The 22,742-nt window shown below is 34.7% G+C and overlaps 1 long non-coding RNA gene across 1 annotated transcript in view; it reads right to left on the minus strand.

Annotated features, from left to right (window-relative positions):
* LOC140700350 (uncharacterized) overlaps positions 1 to 22,742 on the minus strand; it is a 269,795-nt gene that overhangs the window by 94,682 nt on the left and 152,371 nt on the right. The gene's annotated exons all lie outside the window — the stretch shown is intronic.

A 22,742-nucleotide genomic window follows, 5' to 3' on the forward strand; every position in this document is an offset into this window, starting at 1 on the left:
AAGCCTTAACAAAAATGGTAATTTAAAAATGACTGATGAAACATACAGACAGATGATAGATGGCTAGATGACAGACAGACAGACACACAGACAGTAGATAGAGGATAGATACCTTTATACTTCATAGCTTGTTTTGAAGAAAATAAACAAATTAAAACCCTTAAAAACCAAGTGAAGATTTCAGATTTGATGAGATGTCAAAACAACATTATTCACAATGCAATTTTCTGTTCACAACTCCTGTTCTCCTAAATCCTTTTATGATACTGTATTGGAATGAAGTCTGATACACAGTGCATAAGAATACCAGTATAATACGCAGAACACTTGCCTTTGACCAAGAAAAAGAAACTATTTACATTAGTATATGCCCAACCACTGCTTTTTACAAAAGAATAATGATGTCAGGAACTACAGGGCTTTTGTTGAAGAGTCTCTGGTCAAAAGCAAAGGACATTTGATAGTTAAATCCAAGGCGGGGGCAGGAAATGAATGAAGACAAACAAGAGGAAATGATTATTTGATTGTGGCTGAAAGATTAGAGCACACAAAGCCACACAGATTAGCAAACCAAAGTGCCAGCATTCCTTCTGAGCTGTAATTTGCTGAGAACAAAAGAGCACTAACTGGGTAGCCTCAATTCACAATGCCTGCTAATTGCCAGTGACAAAAGTAAGGCTCCCGCTTCTAACCCCCACATCTCCTACCGCAGTTCTGTGAACACCACTCATGAATCTGCCCACTCTGCTTCCCTATGATAAAGGCACTCCGGGAAGTAGCAAAGGTGTTTTGGATGCTCCTGTATTTAAAGATAGACAGATCTAATCAAAGCAAGGAACAAATGAATCAGAAAACTTTTTTTTTAACAATTTATTTGTATTATAACTTGTTGGTCAGTCTTTCTAAATTATGCACCCATGGAGACACTTTGTATCAATAAAAGCTTTATGATTAAACACCTGATAAAGTGCCACCACATGGTACAACCAATGATTAATATTGTGGTAAACAGAAACACCTCATAGGCTTCATGGGATTTGAAAACAAATCAGGGAGTGCAATTAAATTTTTGTATGGGGCCCTCCTATTATGTTTCAGAATTCCATACTTACTACTCGTTCCTTTTAAATAAAGGGTACATTTTATCTAAATTAATCAATATACTTGTTTTTGGTAAGAAAATCTGGAGATACACGACAGGAAACTAACAAAAATGATGATTTTTTTTTTAAGGTCTTAATATATACTCTAAAACTCTTCCTTGTGGTTGCTACTTATAAGTTAATAAATATTTAATAATCAGTTTTGTTGTAAAGTCAGGGAAGTCTATACTCCCATTTAGGGAAAAATGTTCACTTTTCTCTTTTATTCCCTTAAATCTCAGATACTCCTTTTTTTTTCTGCCTCTGATAAGTATCCTACAATGTCTTATTGGGTTTCTTTTCCAGTATTGGTGCTTTTGTTTTTGGAAGTTTATTAATTACTAATTATAATTCTTTCATTGGCAAACGGCCATTCAGGTCATCTTTTTCCCCTTTGTATGCTTTTGTAGATTGTGTCTATCAAGACATTAGTTCATATCATCTAAGTTACCAAATTTGTGGGCAAAGAGTTGTTCATAGTATTTCTGTATTATACTATTAATGCCCATGGAATCAGTAGTGATGAACAATCTGCTTTCTAACATTGGCAAAGATTATTTATGTTCCTAAAATGATGACATTTCTCCATATGATAAAAATCACAAGACCAAATAGGACCAAAATAGACTAATACTTAAAATTGTGCAAAATTTATCCAAATACATTATCGAGTATAAACTCAGAATTTTTCATTAAAGATCACTTATCATCCTCATTTTAAAGGTGAAGGAGAGGAGACCCAGAGAGGCAGAGACCTTACTTTGGTTCAAATAGTGATTAAGCAGTAAAATCAGGATATAGATTCAGATTTTTTTTTAATTGTTAATACTATGTGTGAACCTAGATTTTGTAATGCTGATAAGAGCTTTATTCACATTATTTAAACTGGAGATAAATAAATAACTGTATCATACTCCTTATTTTTCAAAGAAAGAAAATGAGGCCCAAAGATCTAAAAACGATATGAATAAGGCCCAAAGAACTTTTCTAACACTGAGTGTTCAATAAATTAACCGACACAATTCTACAACTAAAACTAACCCTAAACTTACCCTTGACAGTTTCTAACCCTTAGTTAAAACTGTATCTTTCTACAGCAATCTTAAAAATGGTTGTCTAAAACAATCAAGTTTTCTACATCAAATCAAGTTTAGTGACTTTCCTAATGGAAAACTGCTTCAGTAGTTAAGCTTGCTTAAGCTCTTTCAACATAGGATGAAAGTTAGTATTAAAATATTTTAGTATTTTGAAATAAAATATCCAGATGACATTAGAAATGAGTTTCACTTTTGTTTACCCAGATTTCAGACAAATCAGTATTATAACACAATTTTAGCCAAAAAAAGCCACAACAAACTTATCAAGTTGTATGTTTATCTAAAACTAATATTAATCGTGTTTTTTTTTCTAAAAACTTAAAGTTAGGAGAAGATATTCTTTTCTCTAGAAAATCTGCATTAAAAAGATCATACTCAAAAGTACAGAATTTGAGGAAAGCACTATTTTTAAAACTTCAAAAAATATGCATGGGTTATAAAATACTTTTATAGTTCTCATTTTTCTCTAACTCTGAAACAATAATATTTGATTTTTATATCAATGCCAGAAAAAAGTGGCCCATGATATTGTCATCTAATGATCTGAGACTTTAGTCTAAAAACTTAATACAAACTTGGCCTTTATAAGACTTATTTTCCTCCCAAGTTTTCTAATTGTGTTTCACTCACTGATTACTTAAAGTTAACCAATTATTTTTCCCAGAGCAAAGACTCATTTTGTTAATGGAGTTAAGACTCAGCCTTTTAAATACTGACATCAATATTTCTTACAATTATACTGAGCTATTTTTAAGTACTAATATCCCTCTTGTCAATAACTTTAATCTTAGCTCTATATTAATGGATAAGACAATAGTGATAAAGAAAACTAGTTGCCCAAATCTGTCTAGATTCTTTGACTTGATCATACATAGTTCAAATACAACTATAGCCACAGAAACTGAAAACAGTAAGATTTTAGTTATTAAAAGCTTGAAATGAAATACCACTCCTTCCATCTTGGTTTATTTCCTAACTCTTAGATAGGCTGAAAAGAATAAAGAGACTTCGTCACTCCCTTAGTTCACCTGAAGGGAATCTCTTTGTGCCCAAACCAAATGGCATTAGATGAAACCAAGCACAGAAAGTGCATGGGCTGTGGCTGACTCAGCAGATAGCTTTCACTTCCATAAGAACAGTACTCTGGCTCTCTGCCTTCCAACTTCTGAATCCAATCATGGCTCCTAGGCACTAAATCCATCTCCTGCAATTTTAAAGATGGAGAACCACATATATAATTGATAGCTTAACAACAAATGCAGGCCTCACAAACAGGTCCATCAGATGAAGAGTCACTCCTGAGATTCAGTCAACAAGCAATTTATTGCATTCAGATGCCTCTGCTTGTTGACAGGTTTCTGAGAACTCAGGAGCTATTTAGGATTCAAAATTTAATCTCCTTACGTGATGAAACAAGTAAACAGAATATAGAGGGATAAAAATTCTCTGAGTTATTTATTCAGTGAGGGCTAAGAGATATTCAGAAGACAACTATGGATGTAATTAATCATAGCATTATAAAAACTTGCAAACTTTAGATATGTGGACTTTTCTTTAAATAAATGACAAACAGCTAATAAATGGAATAAACCCAAATCATGAGCTTAGATCTTTGCAGTCATTTCAACTAATACCAAAAGAAAAGACTATAGAAATCTAAAAATATCAAATTTGGACAAATAAGAAAGCTTTTCATAAATAATATAATTTTAAAATTTTAAAAAATTAGAAAAATTGATCCTTGTATGCAGCACTTGGAAAAAATGTTGTATTCTTAAAGGGATGGCATTATCCCTAATTAAATGAGAAAAAAATCAAAGTGCTATGTAACAGGCAAATGACTCAAAAGGTAACCCATATTTTAACACTGTGTAATTATTTTATTCTCCTCATGTGAATGCATATAACATTTTTTTAGTAAAGGTTTATTAAAATGATACTTGTAGAGTACTCTTGGTACATTATAAAATTGATTTGTAGGGCTAGATATGGCTATTAGGTAATTGCTAGTCTGCTTTTTTCAGAACATTTCATTTTTATCATTGTATTCTAAGATGAAGATTATACTGTTCTAAAATTCTAGAATGCACTTATTACTTCTCAAATGTATAAAATGTTGATATTTTGTAGACATTAGGACACAGGGAAATAAATATTCAGGGTAATTAAGAAAAAAGTCTGTTTAAAGAAGTAAAAACCAAACTCATTATGAAACTTGAAATATCTGGAATATTTTCTTAATATAACTACCACTTATCTTATTAAATCTCTTCTATAATTTAAACACAGGGTATGCAAACATATACTAACCTCACTTTCCAAAAAGCCAGAACAATGAAGAGAAATTGAGATGTATAGCTAAGTACATTTTCTTCCAGAAATGCATTTATAAACAGCTGGCTGTGTTTACAAAATTAAATTAAGTGCTTCAGTGCAGAAGATTGTGAGTCTTCACAACATTTAAAGGTGATAAGAAAAGTGAAAACTATTGGCTTAGTGACATAACTACACATATATTGGTTAGAAAATAAAAACATATATAAATAAAAACAATGATGCTGTGTTTTTAAACTTTGTCCTCTTTCAGATTACTCAACCAGAAATTTAGGTTGTTTAGAGAGCATCAGTAAATGTTCTCAAACTATGAACATGAATAAAATCTTGAAGTGGAATGCATAGTACAGAGGGTTAGATGGGAAACTCCAGGTATTTCTAGCTGAGAGATGGATGAACTGCAGGATCAGTGATCTCTACCATTTAAGGAAGTAAATAAAATATGGCAATGGTCAGTTACGTAGAAGTGCAGTTGTGGAGGTCTCTGGGAGAAGAGCTGATGACATTAGGAAATGAGTATAACATTTCTCTCACTATTAGACAGCAGCAGCCTTTAGGGGCATCCATGCACTGTCAGAACACAGTGAATAATCCACGGAATAGAGGTCAAAGTTTACTCAGTTGCAAAGACATCAACAGAAAATGGAAAGCAAGGGCAAAGAGTTTTTAAAATTAGTAGGCCTGATTGTGTAAAGAGAGCAAATGCAGGGTAAACAGATGAAACAGAAGCAAAGGTCTTTGGACTGAGCCAATATCCTCTTTTTTTTGACTCTCAAGCTTCTGTTACTTGGCAAATTCAATGCACGGGTTCCTTCCACTTGGCTTAATGCCATAAGCAGATTCACAGTGCAGTTGGATTAATGTGAATAGGGAACTCTACAGCAGAAAGCCTTCATTACATAAGTGGTGATACACAAGTACCAGTGTGCTGATGAAATCAGAGTTGCCATAACACTAAAATATTTATGAAAAACTGGACTATTTATGAAACTAATCACTTCTCAATCATTTCTCCCCTTATTCAAACTGAAAATATAACCGCACTTTCCAAATAATTTATACCTAGGTCATTTTCTACCTGGTTTGGAGAAACTACAGAAACAGGAAGAAAAAAAAAATCAACAAAACAGCAACAGAATAAAATTACAAATACCTGAAAAAGGTTTTGGATAACTTGAAATTTGCTGAAATGGTTTGAGGGAACAGATTATACCACATAGAGATTTTGGCAAATGAACATCTGATGATGAAAAGAGTAGCAAAAATGAATATAAATAAGGATAGCTTTTCAAAAGATGGTTTGACTATCAAAAATTTGAGGAAATTCGTTGATAAAATTGTGAGAATTCTGCACTTTAATTAAACTGATATCAAGCTCTAAAAATCAACTATACAAGTATCCTGATACTATCATAAATTTTGCCCAAAAAATGCTACCACAAAAAAATCTATTCTTTGTTTGTGTTAAATATACATTTGTAGTTATAATCTTGGCTTTATTTTTACTAAAGAACAATTTATACTTGTTGACTTTTTTCTAAAGTTAATTCTCAATACTTAAAAAAAAAATTCTATTTGTTTAGCTTCCTTTTCCACCTTTTTTTAACCTTTTTTTTTTTTTAAGTCACTTTGGATTCCCTTTTTGGCCCTTTATTCTGGTATTGATCACAGGCCAATAAGGAGCTTTCTGTACTTTTAAAAATTATTATTTCACTGATTAGAACCTAATTATATTTGATATAGTTTTGCTTATATTTATTTGGACTGGGAGTCTGGGACATTTATTTATATGTATTTACCTTTATAACTTTTATTTTTAAACTAACATTATTTGGTAGCTTGTTAGAAATGCAGAATAGCAGGGGCCACACCAGACATACAAACTGAGATTTTCCATTTTAAGTATATCCTCCAATGATTCATGTGCACACTAAAGTTTGATACTCTGGATCAACCCAGAAGGCATGCAAGGCAAATCAGAATCCTTGTTAGTAGCTGGGCGTTAGTAGGTTTCATAAGCTATGCAGGTGATTCGAATACATAGCCAGTGGGTGAACCACCTGCAGGCAAGACCACACATTGGTTAATGTTATGACTTCCTCAAGGGCTCAGTAAAATATCTTGGTGTATATCAGTGGGTCTTTGTCAGACCCGGAATGGCATTTCCTATACCTCAAAGGTATGATTTGATACAAGAGTTACAAGTACTTAACTTAATTTTGGGATTTCAATTCTGAAATGCCTTCCTCAGTTATGTTCTAAGGCAGATGCTATAATGAAAACATAAACCCCAGTGACCATGAATAAAGCACAGTGACCTTGAGTTAAAGCTGACAGTGGCCTTTTCTTTATGAAAATAATAGCTTTTCTCACTCACCTTATGAGATGAAATCAAACAAACAAATAACCAAGGAGTCTGCAAATATAAAATGTTTTGTATGGATAGAACAAAACTACAACCTCATCAATACTGTTCCACAGAACAAAGTATATTCTGACCACAGAAAATGGAAACTAAAATCAACAGAACTATATTTGTAAGGGTCCAAAGCTGGGTTCTCACTGTCCTTAATTCACATGTGTTCCTCATTCTTGAGAAAGTCTCAGCATGCACAATAAAAGACACATGTAGCTCTTCGTTTCCTTTCTCAGTAACTTTTGACTAAGGGAAATTAAATTTCAACTTTAACCTAAATTGAAATAAAATATTAATTATTTGAGTTTTTTTTCAAAATCACTTATAAATAATGCACTGATTTTAATTGGTTAAGATTCTTGGGCCAAAGGGCTGAGGATAAAACTAGAGCTAAAAGACAGCTCTAGATTATCACTATGCTACATAATACACAATTCATATCTTCTTTATATCACACAGCAGGCTGTTTCTAAGTATACCTGTAGATAGTACAGACTTAGAACAAACTATAAAAATACTCTCTGTAATTTTTCTGCAAGTCTCTCTTTCTTAAAACTTAGTTAATATAGTAATACCTAGGGCTGCCTCACTGACATGATTTATGCTTTGCAATCATAAAATATTGTATCTAGACAACTGAATTTTAAGCAGCTAAATGCTAGTCAGAAAATTTTATCCCACTTAGGAATAAGTTCACAGTGACAGAATATATTTCCCTTGCGAGTGCAGACATTGTCAGTGAGGAAACGCTCTTAGCTGCTCCCGGTCTGGGCTTGAATCTCTAAAGAAAAAGGCACTTACTAAAACTATTAAGTGAGTCACTTAAGATATATAGCCCTGACTACCAGTACTTTCTCTATTTTTCACCTCAAATATGAACAAATGAGAGCTATTCCTCTCCCAGAAAATCTAGGAATGTTTCATAAAGGTGAGAAGAGCTGAAAGAGAAAGAAAAATCACTGATCACTCAATTTTTGTTGGAGGAGGGGGTTTATTTCTTCTGTTCTGACTTTTAAATATCTGTCCTCACTTAAAATAGCCACTCAAAGACAAGTCAAAGTTTTTTCCCATACTATTAATGCCATCATATGGAAATCCTGAAATTTGATGGAGACCAGAGAATGAACACTCTTTCATTTGTGTTTCTTTCCAGATAAACACTCTTCCAGTGTTTTACGGAAGAAAACTGGTCTTCCATCGAGTAGACCCAAAGTGCCTCAAACAAAATGGATATTTATGAATAAACCTCTTAGGGCGAGAGAGTCATCATTTTGCTTTGTTTCTCTGAGAAGCTCAAGAGAGTTTTGTGATTTACTAGCTGGGGAGTAATTTATTTACTGCTGACAGTTAGGCCCTGAACAAGGAACCAGCACAAACAACAATGTGGAATGGCACTAAATACAGACTGCTAGGATATTATGTCTTCCCTCATGGTATCTGGGGGATGACTAGTCAAAACCTGATTTGAATTAGTGTTTTGTCTTCTTTTTTTTAAATCAGGTTATCATGTCAGGGACACTGAGTCTTCAGAGTATTCCTAAAGATTCCTATATTAACCTGACTTCCAAAGAAGAAAACAAAAGAAAACAGAGATTACTTAGGTCTAAAGCTGTACTAGCTGGAAAGAGGTAAATGATTTTGTTGCAAGGATGAAAAAATAATCACGAATACTGACACTCTTACAGCACAGTGCAGGTTTACCCTAAAGAAAGTCCAAGTAGATGCCGGTAAGGGCATCAGGATAAGAAGAAGCACAAACAAGCAATTACAGTCTTAGCGTGTGCTGACTCGGTCACACTCAGGCACAGCTTCAACAATACGCTGCCTCTGCACTTCCGTTAGCAAGTTCTAATTTAAAAACTCATCTGTGTAAAAAGGTCAAGGCTTGATTCCAGAATGACCCTGAAGTCGTCTTGGCAGGAAGCTCTAAATCACAAGGTATCTACTGTGTAGAGACATCAAGGGAGAGAAATGACATTAAAATAAATTGTTTGATGTATGGGACTTCTTTTTAACTTTGTGTTGTTTGTTGACACAGCCATAGGTTTTTGTTTTTATTTTTCAAATAGCCAATGTAATGGCCTTTATTTTTTCAAAGAATGGCTATAATTCAAGAGGAAATTACTCTCCTGTTTTTCCTCATTACTTTTCACTAAAAGTAGTAACTTATTATGTAAAAAATGTGGAAGATTTTGTTGAATCACTTCGGTTTCTCTCTAATGATATGAATAGCTGTTTTTGTTCGTATTTTATATTCCTAACTTTTTCTCCATGGGATCTTTTACTGAAGGTCATTAGCAACTTCATTATTCAAATTTTGCAATAGTTAAAATAAAATATATATTTGAATAGCTTATATGCTAAAATGTCCTTATTCATACATTATTTAACTTTGGCACACAGAATATTGGTTTTATTTCTCCTAAATTTTTTACTCTTTTGTATTTTTTAACTATTGATGAATTACTGACAAATATAATTGCATATGTTTAAAGTGTATAATGTGGTAACTTGAGAAACATCTCTCTCTCTCTCTCTGTCTATATATATATCTATCCCATAGGGCATTTTGAACTTTAGATTCATGAACTTGAAAACAAGCAGGTAACAATTAACTGCAACTGATTTTGGGTTTCCTATGTACATGTACAATTAATCTGATTTTATTTTCAGTTCTTCATTTATGCATTGTGTGGCCTTAAAACTACTTGACCTCATTGATCTTTACTTCCCTCAATTACTATGCCATAAATCTCTCTTTTTTTTTTACCATATTATTAAGTATTCTTCAAAGACATAATTTTATGGCCACATATAGTTCAACTGTGTACTTCTGTCCTTTCATATTAAATTGATCCCTTATTGCTGAGCATGTAGCTTTTCCCCCCACTACATAAAAATGTTACAACAAACATTACTGGACTTGCATCTTTGAATGTATATTATACAATCTTCTTAGGGTAAATTTTAGAAGTGGCATTACAGGATCAATGGCTATGAAAATTGATACTTTTTAATAGATGCAAATTTTTCATAAAAGATGCATAAATTTAAGTGTTTGTTCCTAATTGCTTGGCTATAGGCAGCATCTCAAACATTTAATGAATTAGACAAGATATTTTATGTACCTCTTTGTAGTTCTAGGAATATTTTGATATGTATAGAATATATATATATAATATTCTTTCTTTTTTCTCTTTATCCCTCCCTCATTCACACCTTTCCTTTTCTAGTTCTTTATACTTTTACTTTCATAATATTTTATAATATTTACTGAGTATCTATTATATTTGCAATTATTACAAGATTACAAAATGAATATCATTTGACTTCAAATTGCTACTTATCTGGAATATGAAAAAAAAAAAAAACAGTTAATGGACTATTGTATCTCCCCGAAACTCATATGCTTAAATTCCAACCTCCAGTGTGATGGTATTAGGAGGTAGGGCCTTTGAGAGGTGATTAGGTCCAGAGGGTACAGTCCTCCAGAATAGGATTAGTGGTCTTTAAAATGTAACCCCAGAGAGCTTGCTAGCTCGCTTTCCGCCACGTGAGGATACAATAAGAAAATGACCATCTACAACCCAGCAGTGGACTCTCGTAAGAACCTGGCCCTGCTGGCACTATAATCCTGAACTTCAGCCTTCAGAACTCTGAGAAATAAATTTCTGTTGATTATAAGCCACCTACTCTATGGTATCCTGCTATAGTAGCTTAAACTGTTTAAGATGATATAGATACATACCTACAAATAGCTACATTATAGGTAGAAGTGCTAAGCGCCTTGAAAAAGGCTGTATCCCTCCAAATACCACCCTCCAAGAATGCTTGTTTTATTTTTAATAGTAGGTTCAAGACAGCACAGCAGTTTTACTGAAAGCCCCATCAAATATCCAGTGTCAGTGTAAAATGATACCAGACTCCTGACAGTCAGCTCCCACCAAAACTTAGCCAGGCTTCCTCTGATGAACATGTTGTCTTTCTTACAGTTCACCCTGGTAGATACCTTTAGGAACCCTGCCATCTTTACAAGGACACCATGCCTTCAATCAGAAACTCAGAAATCATTTTAAAAGGTCAATGAGACAGGGTCAGTATTTCAGCCCTATTTCATACTGATAATGTTATCAAATATAATTCTCTGCAGAGTTACAAAAAAAAAAGAATGGAAATACTTATCTGAGACACTGTGTACAGTCAGGAAACACATATGCATGAGAACCAATGTAGCTCCAACCAATACACATGCACAAGTGGATAAAAGTAATATTCACACTATTTAGTATATTCAAATTAAATGATTAAATCTATTAACATTTATATATTGAGTTAATTATTTTCTAGCTAAACAAAGTCATTTCATTATTTTAATGCTTTGGACTCAATTCCTCCCAGTGTCTGCTTTGTAACTGCCATTAACTCAGTCACTGAGGGCAAAAGTATTAAACTGTTTGAGTTATCAGATATAATCACATTGGCAAACTTCTGGGTAGATACTACTTGTATTTTTAAAAGTTGAGTAACTGAACTTTGGTTAATTTAAGTAATTTCTCCTAGTTTATGCAGTTAGTAAATGTGAGAAAATTTGGCCCAAACCAGTCATGTGACTAAGGCAAAAGTTAACATGGGAAGGGCGGCATTTGGGCCTCAATCTGGGAAGCTTGATTTCTTAAAGGACAGCAGTGAAAGTCTCCTATAATGATTAGCTTATCCAATTGAGCATTTATAAATATAGATAACTCCTTTTTTAGACACTGAAAAAGTACTTTACCAAAACATGTTTTTATCTGTTACAGAAAAATGCATTAGAATGCTAAAATATCATATGTATGTTTGAAATTACAGAAACTCTAAACTTTTTTTTAGTTATTTTTGAATCATATACTTACTTATCCACTATCAGGTCATCTAAAAAGCACAAAAGTAAGTCATGAGACAGACATATTTACCATGCTCATGAATGTCCAAGGGACATTAAATAAGGACTTTGAGTAATTTTAAAATAAAATAATACTAAATTTGTATTTTTAAAAGTTCACTATAGACAGTAAAACAGCAAAACACAAAATATGGTTTATAAGTTGAGAGAGACTTTTTCTAGCTTCAAAAATTCTAAAAATAACTAAATAGATATAACATGTTTGTAAATAGCAAATTATTAACTGTATTATGTGGGAACAGCTATACACAAATGTAATGCATCATTCTCATAATTCCTAGTGCTATTTTACACATTAACATGGTTATGAGAAAAGATTAGCTCTGATGCTGAGGAAGGAGTTGACTGAAGAGGCGGAAAAAAACGAATGCAGAAAGCAGCGAGTTAGGAAACTTCTAAACACTAAGGAAAAAGATAAGATATGTTAGGGGAGATAACTTTTCTAAAAAAATCCTTTATATAGTTTCAAAAATACAATTTAAAAAGTGTAAGAAGAATAAGAGTGTTAATAATCTGCTAAGATTCTTTAAAGTGCCTAGGGAAAAAAAAAGAAGTTGAATTAAGTAGAATACAAGCAGGTGCTTACTTTAAAAAGCATATCAGAAATAAGGACTAATATTTTTAACAATGTGAGTATTTCTCTTTGTGGCTTCCAGGGAAGCTAGATGACACCAGCTGTACGAGTCCCAAACACCACGACAGCCATCTCCCTGACTAACGAAGGGATCAGAGTATGACTGTTAAGGTCACTAGAAAACGTGAAACCATTGCCAATCACGCTGCTCTCTTTTTTTTTTCCCCGATGAGCAAACATTCTGTTGTGTACTGAAGTTGTCCACCTAGAGGAAACTTCAATAGAGCTGGGCAGCATCCACTAATTTTAGATAGAAAACATATACTTCATACTTGATCCTGGAATAGGACCACACTAATTCTTTATGTTATTTACAAAAGGAAAAACAAACACGGGGCTCACTTTCACAATATTTCAAATTCACTTCATATCATGGAAAGAAAGAATGTTGTGCTACGTTTGGTACAACAGAAATTACTCAAAATCAACTGAACATGATTGAAGGAATCTGAATAATTATTTTCATGTGTTGTCTCCATAAAAAGAAATGTTCCAAGTAAAGGCCAAGGGTTAAAACTTTATTTCTCAAGTAACTTAATCTAAACTATATGAAGTAGATTTGGAGAAAACTATAGTGGCTACATCATTCTTTATACTTTCTGAATCTTTAAACGCAAACAGAAAAACTAAATGGAACAAAATTCATGAAATGTTTCATATAGAACTAGATGACAATGAATCACATAAACTCCAAATTGCAAGTAGGCAGAGAGAAGCACATGCAGCCGCAGATGCAATGTCTTCAGCCACAGTGCAGGAAGAGGCAGGGAGAAGCGGGCTAACATCTGATGCACATGACAAAAAAAGGAGGACCCTAAACAGGCAATAGGAATTTGTCAGTTTTAAAACATGACAGGTGGATTACAGAGCTGCAGCTGCAACTGAGAAGGCTTCTCTCACCCTTTAGATGGTAAGTATGAAGCTTTCGGGTGATCATAACAGGGCTGGACCAATCTAACCCTTAAAAATCCCTTAAACTGAGCTTCCAAGGCTCTTTCCAGGACCAGGCAAAACAGTGGGAAAAATACCTTTTTGAATGGAATCAACTAATCAATATAGAAAAAACAGAGACAAAGGAGTGCCACAGAAAGAACTCAGGAGATGCCTGAAAATAAAAGAAAAATCATTCCAGAAATGTAAACTTTAATAGCAACAGAGAAGTGCCTAAATACAACAGTAACAACAAAATGCCAATGCCTTGAGAAAAATAGAAGGTAGAAAGGAAAAAAAAATCAAGTAATACAGAGATAAAATAACTTAAGAGAAAGTGAAATACTTACAGACAACATGGAGATAAAAGGAGATCCTGAAGAAGAGATCCAAAGTAAGTACTGTAGTTAATAGTAAAAATCATAGTAAAAAATAGGCTTTTCTGAAAGACTAAAGAGTTGAAAGTACATATTGAGAAAGTACACTCTATACTTGAAAATAAAAATTCAGAATAAACAAGATATTGTTAATATAGCAAAACTCCTGAATACTAAAGGGAAAAATAATTTTTATCTCTAGGCAGAAAAAGCAGATGACATAGACTTATAAACAATGGCCACATATAGCAATGATCATTTGTGATCTAAAGACTGTGATCTGAAGTACCATTTCCTATTAAATAAAGATGGGGATTCTTGGAAAAATAATTATAATTTCCACAAGATAAGCTGAGAATTCTGACAGCCTAGGTAGTAAAACTGGCAAAGTAGCTTCCCAGTTTTTCTTTCAGACTAGAACACTGCATCAGAGCCAACTGGGTAGTGAAGTATCCTGCTCTGTCCCTTGCTGTCTTTTAGAAGTATTCATTATCACTCTCCAATCAGATTTCAAAAGCAACAGATTTATCACACTTATAAATATTCAAACCCTAGATCAGCACATTTTAGTGTATTTTCTTCACTTTTAATGCCTTTTTATGTGTCCATATACATACTGAATATTTGTACCATTTTGCAACTTGCATATCATGCAAATATTATGTCTTGGATATTCTTTGAATATAAAGATTTTTAATGGTCGTATTGAATCACATTACATGCATGCATTTTTAAACTAATCTCTAATTGTGTAATTGTCCTGTCATAAATTAGGCTTAAAAGAGTATTCTTATCTCTTGATTGTCTATGTCAGGGAGTCTATTACATGCATCAAAAGGATTATGTGATTTTCTTGTCGAACACTTTTTATATAATATAGTTATTACAACTAGAGTTGCCTATTCCACCATTAAATGAGTGGTTAAAAAATGAAGATAATCTTGGAGATAATACAATTAAAATATTTTCCAAAGATCCAATATTACCTAATAGCCTGATCATATACATAAGCCTTTTTAAACTGGTTCCACCAATACTGCATTAATGTTAGAAAGAAAGGGCGGGGCAGGGGTGGAATAGGGAAGGGATGGAAGAAAGAGAGAAGGGAGAGAATTCCTGCAAATAAAATTAAAAAGAAATAGGAGACCTGGTCATAAACTTGCAATACCTCACAGAGCCAGCCCACATCCCACTCTGGGCTCCTGCTGGAAACACTGCTCTCCAAGCTGGGGGTTGTTGGGGAGAGTGGCAAAGGTGGCTGGTCTCTCCTGCCAGGACATCACTCAGGCTTTGGCATTGACAGAGTGGCTGACAGTTCTCTTCCAACGTGACCTGGCTGAGGCAGGACAAGGGCTAGGCTTGGAGGCTACGCTTGCCTGCTCCCAGCCTGGGATGCCCCTGCTCTGGCCCTCTCATTTCTCTTCACTGGTTTATTTTTCAATGCATCTTTAACTTGTAAAGAAATAAAATAAATTAAGATGTTAAAAAAAAAGAAATAGGAGAAAGGAATAAATACAGGAAACTAGAAATAGCCAGGGGTTAGAAGGTAAGCCTCAACAGAGCCAGGTCCAAGTACCACAGGAAAATAAGAATTCCTGATTCAGATGTTACGCATTCCCGGAAGCCATGTGGAGCTCATTACATGTGTTAATTTTCAACATGCAAACAGCAGACACTCATTTCCTTTCTACCTGTGGGAGGAGGGACTATGGCTCTGTTATTTAGCAAAGGCATATAGAAGAGGACTGCTGTTCTCTCCCAAGAATAACTACACTAATTAAACTGAGGGAAACATCTAATCCTGGCAAACATTAATCCCGTCATCTACTAATGACTTTTCTTGTCAGAGGAAGTCATCCAGAGGATGTGACTGCCAGGTGACCCGAAAGCTGGACCTGGGCAATTGGAAGCTCCTCACCTCCTCACCCACTCTTCAGTCGTAGGAATGTACATTCCGCCCACCACTGCCACACTGGGAGCTGTTTCAAGGACATGGCTTTGAGAGGGTAAGGTGATGCTGAGACTGTCTGGACTAAATACGTGGCTGAGCCCCAGTTAGGACTCTAAATAAACTTTAAGATTCTGGCCTGGTGTGTAGAGATCTACTTGTAGCACCCAAGACAAGCCTTATATGTAAGTGCCCATGCTTGTTAGATCTGCCATCTACCAGTCTGGGGTGGCATGCCTCTTCCTTCGATCTCTCCTTGCCCTCTGTGTTTCAGTTTCAGATTTCACCCAGGGGACTCCTGAGGCTGCAAAATAACACCCTTTCAAACTGCTTAAAAATTATCGAGGACTATAAGGAGATGTTGTTCATATGTGCTATACCTATTAGTATTTATCATGTTATGTATTAACACTGAGGGAAATACTTATAAAATAATAACTACATTATATATTTGCATACATATTTTTAATAAAAATAATTATTTCTCAAATAAAAGCCTTTAGGGAGGATGACACTGTATTAAATACTTTCACATATCTGTAATGACTGGCTAAACAGAAGACAGTCTCTTTCTCATACCTGCTTCTACATTCAATCTGCAGGAGGATGTGGTTGTCTTGGTTGAGGTAAATGCAGAAACTAGCCTCACACAGATACTAGAGGTATGAAAATTGTGGAAACGTGATAATTGATACCACAGCAAAAGTCAGCAATCTAAAACTCCATGAAACGGACTGACGTGTCTTGCACTTAACATGGATCTTTTACTCATGCATAATTTTGGTAACATCAGACATTGATTATTTTAGAAATACCGGTTCACTGAGTTATGCAGATCTTCCAAATGTTTGACACATTTCATTACACAGCAATAAAAAGCCATATTCTAAATGTTACAACCAATCTTATTGGTCAAGTATTTAAGGTTCTGGAAGCTTTCAAGCCCCCGGGGAATAATGCAAGTTTTCCAAAACTCTAATTTTCACTTGAAGGCCCACATTTTATCATTGAAAAAGATACTGTCGGTTATTTTCCTTGAAGTTACAGACTCTTTGTTCATTGCTGAGAAAATGTATGTCAAATACTCAAGTCTGGTTAACCGTGGGTTGTCTGTTAGTTTTCCTTTTTCAAGTAAAAACAACTTTTCATGAAAAAAAAGCAGTTATATCAGCTACTATTACAACTGCACAAGTGCTTTTCCTTGAGTTTGGCATCACACTTCATTCATTATACAGTAGAAATGATTTATGCATATTTTTCATTTTGTCACAAAATATTAAAAACGCAGGGATACAAACATTGAGATTTAATAAAATTGTTCTTAGTGTATCTTTAAGGACAATCTTAAGTGAAACTGAGTTTTAAATTTTTCATAGCAAGTTTAGGTTGAGGAAGAATATATAACACTAGTGCATTTGGGGTCCACTGCCTTGTTTTGGGCTAATTTATCAGCAGGTTTTTCCACCACTGTTGTTTCACCATCAATGGAATTATCAAACAACGAAAAAGGCATAGAGAAAAGGTAATATAATGTCATCGTATTACTGTATAAATAATTTTGACATTGCAGACCCTCTGAAAGTATTGCAGGAACCACCAGAAGGCTACAAAATGCCCTCTGGGGAATGATATCATAGTGAAACAAAGTTCTGAAAATACAGTTATCACCAACTGACAACTATTCACGAGATGCCTTCAGTTGTCTTTAAAGAATGCTACTTTGATATGTTTCCCTATTCCTAACAAAGATCTGAAAAATAAATTATTATCACAACAGGACTGAGGTAACAGCAGCTAACTGTGCCTCTGCTTCGCCCTGCTGTGAAAGGTGGTGTAAGAGTGTTTGTAAGGGTCTGGGTGTTACGCTGCATTCAGATTTTTTTCTTCAATTCCATCAAGGCTGTAATACATATAGCCTTAGTGTCTGATAACAGGCACTTAATAAATAATTATTAATTAATAAATATGCATTATCAATATCAATGTGAATTACTTATTACTATTTATGAGTATCAATTAATGAAGATGCATACACATGATTTGAGTCTTGGTTATGTAACTCTCCAACTGTATGACTTTGGGGAGTTTCCTTAGCATGTTTATTTCTCAGTATCAGTATATGTAAAATACGCATTCTATGAGTACCATCATCATAGATGTGTGATAAAGCTTATGCTGTATGCTTATCTCAGTGCCTAGTTCATGGGAATGTCTCAAATATTTGTTCAATATATTTAACCCATTGTCAATCAAACTCTTGAATCATTTTATTATATTAATTTGCTTCTCCTTATTTCCTAAATGTTATCACTGAGAAGAATTTTAAATCTGTGAGATGTTTCATACTAGTATTGTGTGTCATAGTTCAGTTACAGAAACGAAAGGAGGGAAAGAAGGAAAGAACCACGCTAAGGTCAAAGAGCAGAGAGAATTTAATAATAAGATTTAGGTCTAAAAAATGATAGAAGGACTAAAAGAATAAGTGGGCGATCTGAGAGGCAGCCCTGAGATAGGGAACTGCAGAAAGCAGCTCTCAGTCTTTTGAACAAGAGAGGAAACAGTCCTGAGAGAGACCCCTCACCATGACACTGGCGGAGCCGTACTCCTGCTGTGGGAACCATCATGTGACATGGTCAGTATGTAAAACACTCGCCTCACCTCCACCGAAAGTAAACTTGCTTTGACAGGGTGTTTCCGCCCAGCTTTGTCAAATTGTAATCATGTTCTTATTAAGAAATGCTACAAATATATTTATAGAAACTTCTACTTGAACATGTTTTTGAGGATTGTTTTCTGAAAAAAGAAAATGTCTTTACCCTTAAAAACAAGCAATGTAAACATGCTGTTTGTGTTTAAGAGAAAGTCTACGGAAGCACCTATAGGATGTTTATTAACACCCTTGCCTGATGTACTCCCAACCCCCGAAGCATAATTTCAGCACGAAAGCCCAGCTGGCCCTGCATCTCTGAGCACTGACTTCCCTGCATACCTCTAGAAAACACTGATCTACTTTCATTATGGACGACCCAGTCAGTGGTGAGGCAACTGCAGCTTTCTTACAGGAAGCTAACTTGCTGTCAAAGGTCAGACAGTGGTGGCTGAGCTGGAGAGAGAAAGAGAGACTCGCTGACTCCAATTAAGCAGTGAATACTTGTCACACGTCCTCAGAGCCACTAGGTCACGTCCTACTCAGCCTGGTGATGGAAATAAAATAATATGGTGCTAACCAAGTATGTGTGGGTCATCATTAAGTTTTCTTGGCACTACTTTCTTTTTGACATCCCATATCTTAGGTTTTGCTATAGAATGAATGTCTATGTCACCCCAAAATTCATATGTTGAAACCTAATCCCCAGTGTGCGGTATTTGGAGGAGAGGCCTGTGGGAGGTGAGTAGGTCACGAGGGTGGAACCCTTGTGAATGGGATTGGTAGCCTTATAAAAGAGACCAGAGAGAGCTCCTTCACCCCTTCAACCACATGAGGACTTGGGGAAAAGACCGCCATCTAGGAAGCAGGAAGCTGGCCTTCACGGGACACTAAGTCAGCCGGTGCCTTGATCGTGGACTTTCCAGCCTCCAGAATGGTAAGCAATAAATTTATCTTGTTTATAAACCACCCTGTCAATGGTATTTTGTTATAACAGAACAAACAAAGACAGGTTTCTACACTGACCTAGAGGTGATATTCAGACTATGACCCCATGCCACCGATGAAAGTGCCAGTGCTTCTGCCAGAACCACCAGAAGCCACCAACCAGCCGGCAGGACTAGCACAGCCCTCCGTGCTAGGGATGCTGGGTTCAGACGCTTCCTGCTGCTACGTGTGGTGGTCCACTCTCATCAGAACCATTGTTAAAACGGAAAAAAATAATAGTAAAATAATTTTTCCCTCCACAATTTCAATTTCTTGCCAGTGACTCCCGTTGGCAGAACCTAAATGGAAGTGTAGGAGATGGAGAATGCAGAATTCTAGCCTCCGCAGCACAGAGCTGAAGCCAGCACAGCAGAAATGGAACTGACAGGAAATAGGCAAATAAAGGGAAAAACAGAATAAATATAAGTACAGCCTCCTTGCACGGTGTGCCGTGTGATTTAGCCATATCTGTGTCAGGCTTTCATCCCAGAAATTCTAATCCTTTCACTGAATTACTGAGTTCCCTGAAGACTTCAGAAAACTGGAATAAAAAACTAAAAAAAAAAAAAACAAAAAACAAGACCCTGACAAGAGACCCAATTTAGTCAACATTTACTTATTTGTCACATATTTATCAATCACTTGCTAAATGCCAGGCACAGTGCTACCTGTCGCTGTGAGAGACACAGCGATGAACAGAATAAGGCTGCTTGTCTTCTAAGAGTCAGAAAGTGAGGCGAAGTATGTTCACAAATAGCTATAATCTAGGAATCTATGTAAGTAGTGCGAAGTGTTTTGTGAGTAGAAGAATAGGTACAATTTTGATGAGTACATGTGAGAGGGAAGATGTACAGCACAGTTTGAGCAAAGAGCAGAGTGGGAGAAGTTCAAAGCTTATCTGACAAATAGCTACTCTATCAGTTTATTTTTGTTCCAAATAGCTAAAGCTGTCTCCATTCACGCAGCTGCCTTACCTTTTTGAAATGTTACTGAATTTTTTTCCCTAGAAACACCAAAATCAGTCCATAATTAATGTATTGTAATTAGGGGATATTCCCATCTTCTCCCTCTTACCATTATTTCCCTTTGAGTATAAAGTTATTGTAACTGAAACTGAAAATATTTTAATGTTTTCCTAATTATAAAAGTTACATATTTTCTCATATATGACTTACCTAAAAAATTTAATGCTTCTAATCAAAACAGACTCATTGGAGGCAATGTGGGAAATACCCTGTGGAATAATTTGCTTTTCTCTAATTTATCATTAATTCATTGCAATTATTATAAGTATGTGATAAAAATACTTCTATCTGATAATTAAGGCCATCTCTGATTAAAGTTCCAACAGTAAAGAAGCTGCACTATAAGGAAAAACATGCTTAAGGTTTATGTTCTATCATCCAAATTAATTTACACTCCTACCAACGATTATAGTTCTTTTGTGCTGGACTTGATTTTCATTATCTTCTTGAAAATATTTACATATATACTTACAGGCAATATTTCATCTTTAAGTTTATCAGGGTTTGGTATGCATATAATATTCACAGAGTGATACTGGAGATTTTTGCATTACTTTGACCTGGAACAATCTACATGGCAGGAAACAAAGGTTTGAAAGAAATGAAGAGACCAGTAAAACCGTCCAGAACTGGAGATATTTTTCAGGGATAATTTTCTTTTGTATGCATTTGATTTTTACTTTGACAGACTTTTCTGTTTCTTTTTTCTTTCAGTATTATTGAAGTATAATCGACAAGTAAAAATTGCATATATTTAGGTGATTCAATCTAACGTTTCGATATGTGTATACATCGCGAAATAATTACCACAATCAAGCTAATTAATTACATGTTAAGATTGAAAAGGACTTATACCTCCTCTGGAGCATAGGTGAAGTACAAAGACTGTAAACTCAAGACAGTTTAGGATTCCCAGTTTTGACACTTGTGTAATCATGAACCAATTACTTAACATCTGCTTTCAGTATCCTCTTTGTAATATTGGTTATCTCTTATGATTGTTAAAGAAAATATTTAGACTAGTGGCGTGCACAAAATGATGATTCAAAAATACTGCTTTTATCTTAATTAGTATTATCTAATACAGAAACATTAAGTTATTGTTGAAGATATTAAAGCCAAACAAAAAGATGGGATTTTTTGCAAGGTCACACAATTTAAAGATGCCACAACCAGGCCTAGAAACTAAACAATCCATTATCCAGAATTTTTAAAATACAGAAGTAAAAAGAAGATGCTAGGAGAGTGGTCTAATCTTTTTATCGTTGGTGGTAGTTTCATATAAGCAGTGTTTAACCTCATAATTTGAAATTACCTTGGATATACAGATAGTATTCTTGACCTGAATGCATAAAGTGATACTAATAAATTACAATGGAGAAAAGACAGTCTCTTCAATAAGTGGTGCTAGGGAAACTGGACGGCTACCTGTTAAAGACTGAAACGAAACATTCTCTAATACCATATACAAAAATAAACTCAAAATGGGTAAAAGACTTAAATGTAAGACCAGATACTATAAAACTCCTAGAGGAAAACAAAGGCAGAACACTCTTGCACATAAATCACAGCAATATATTTTTTGAACCAGCTCCTGGAGTAATGGAAATAGAAGCAAAAATAAACAAACGGGATCTAATTAAACTTAAAAGTTTTTGCACAGCTAAGAATACCAACAACAAAACAAAAAGACAACCTAAAGAATGGGAGAAAATACTTACAAACGCTATGACCAACAAGGGACTAATTTTCAAAATATACAAATAGCTCACATATTTTAACATCAAAAAATAAACAACCCAATCAAAAAATGGGCAGAGGACCTAAATAGACATCTCTCCAAAGAAGATATACAGATGGCCAATAAGCACATGAAAAGATGCTCAACATCACATTTAGAGAAATGCAAATCAAAACTACAATGAGATTATAAATCAATAAAAAATGTTAAAAAAAAAAGATACAAAAACAAAAAGAAACTACAATGAGACATCACCTCACACCAGTCAGAATGGCCATCATTGAAAAGATTTCAAATGGTAAATGCTGGAGAGGGTGTAGAGAAAAAGGAACCCTCCTACACTGTTGGTAGGATTGTAGATTGGTGCAGCCACTATGGGGGACAATACAGAGGTTCCTTACAAAACTAAAAATAGACTCATCATATGATCCAGTAATCCCACTCCTGGGCATATATCCAGAGAAAAATACAATTCAAAAAGATAAATGCACCCCAGTGTTCACAGCAGTGCTATGTACAGTA

This window comes from Vicugna pacos, chromosome 12, assembly GCF_048564905.1.
Source record: "Vicugna pacos chromosome 12, VicPac4, whole genome shotgun sequence".
Lineage (NCBI taxonomy): Eukaryota > Metazoa > Chordata > Mammalia > Artiodactyla > Camelidae > Vicugna > Vicugna pacos.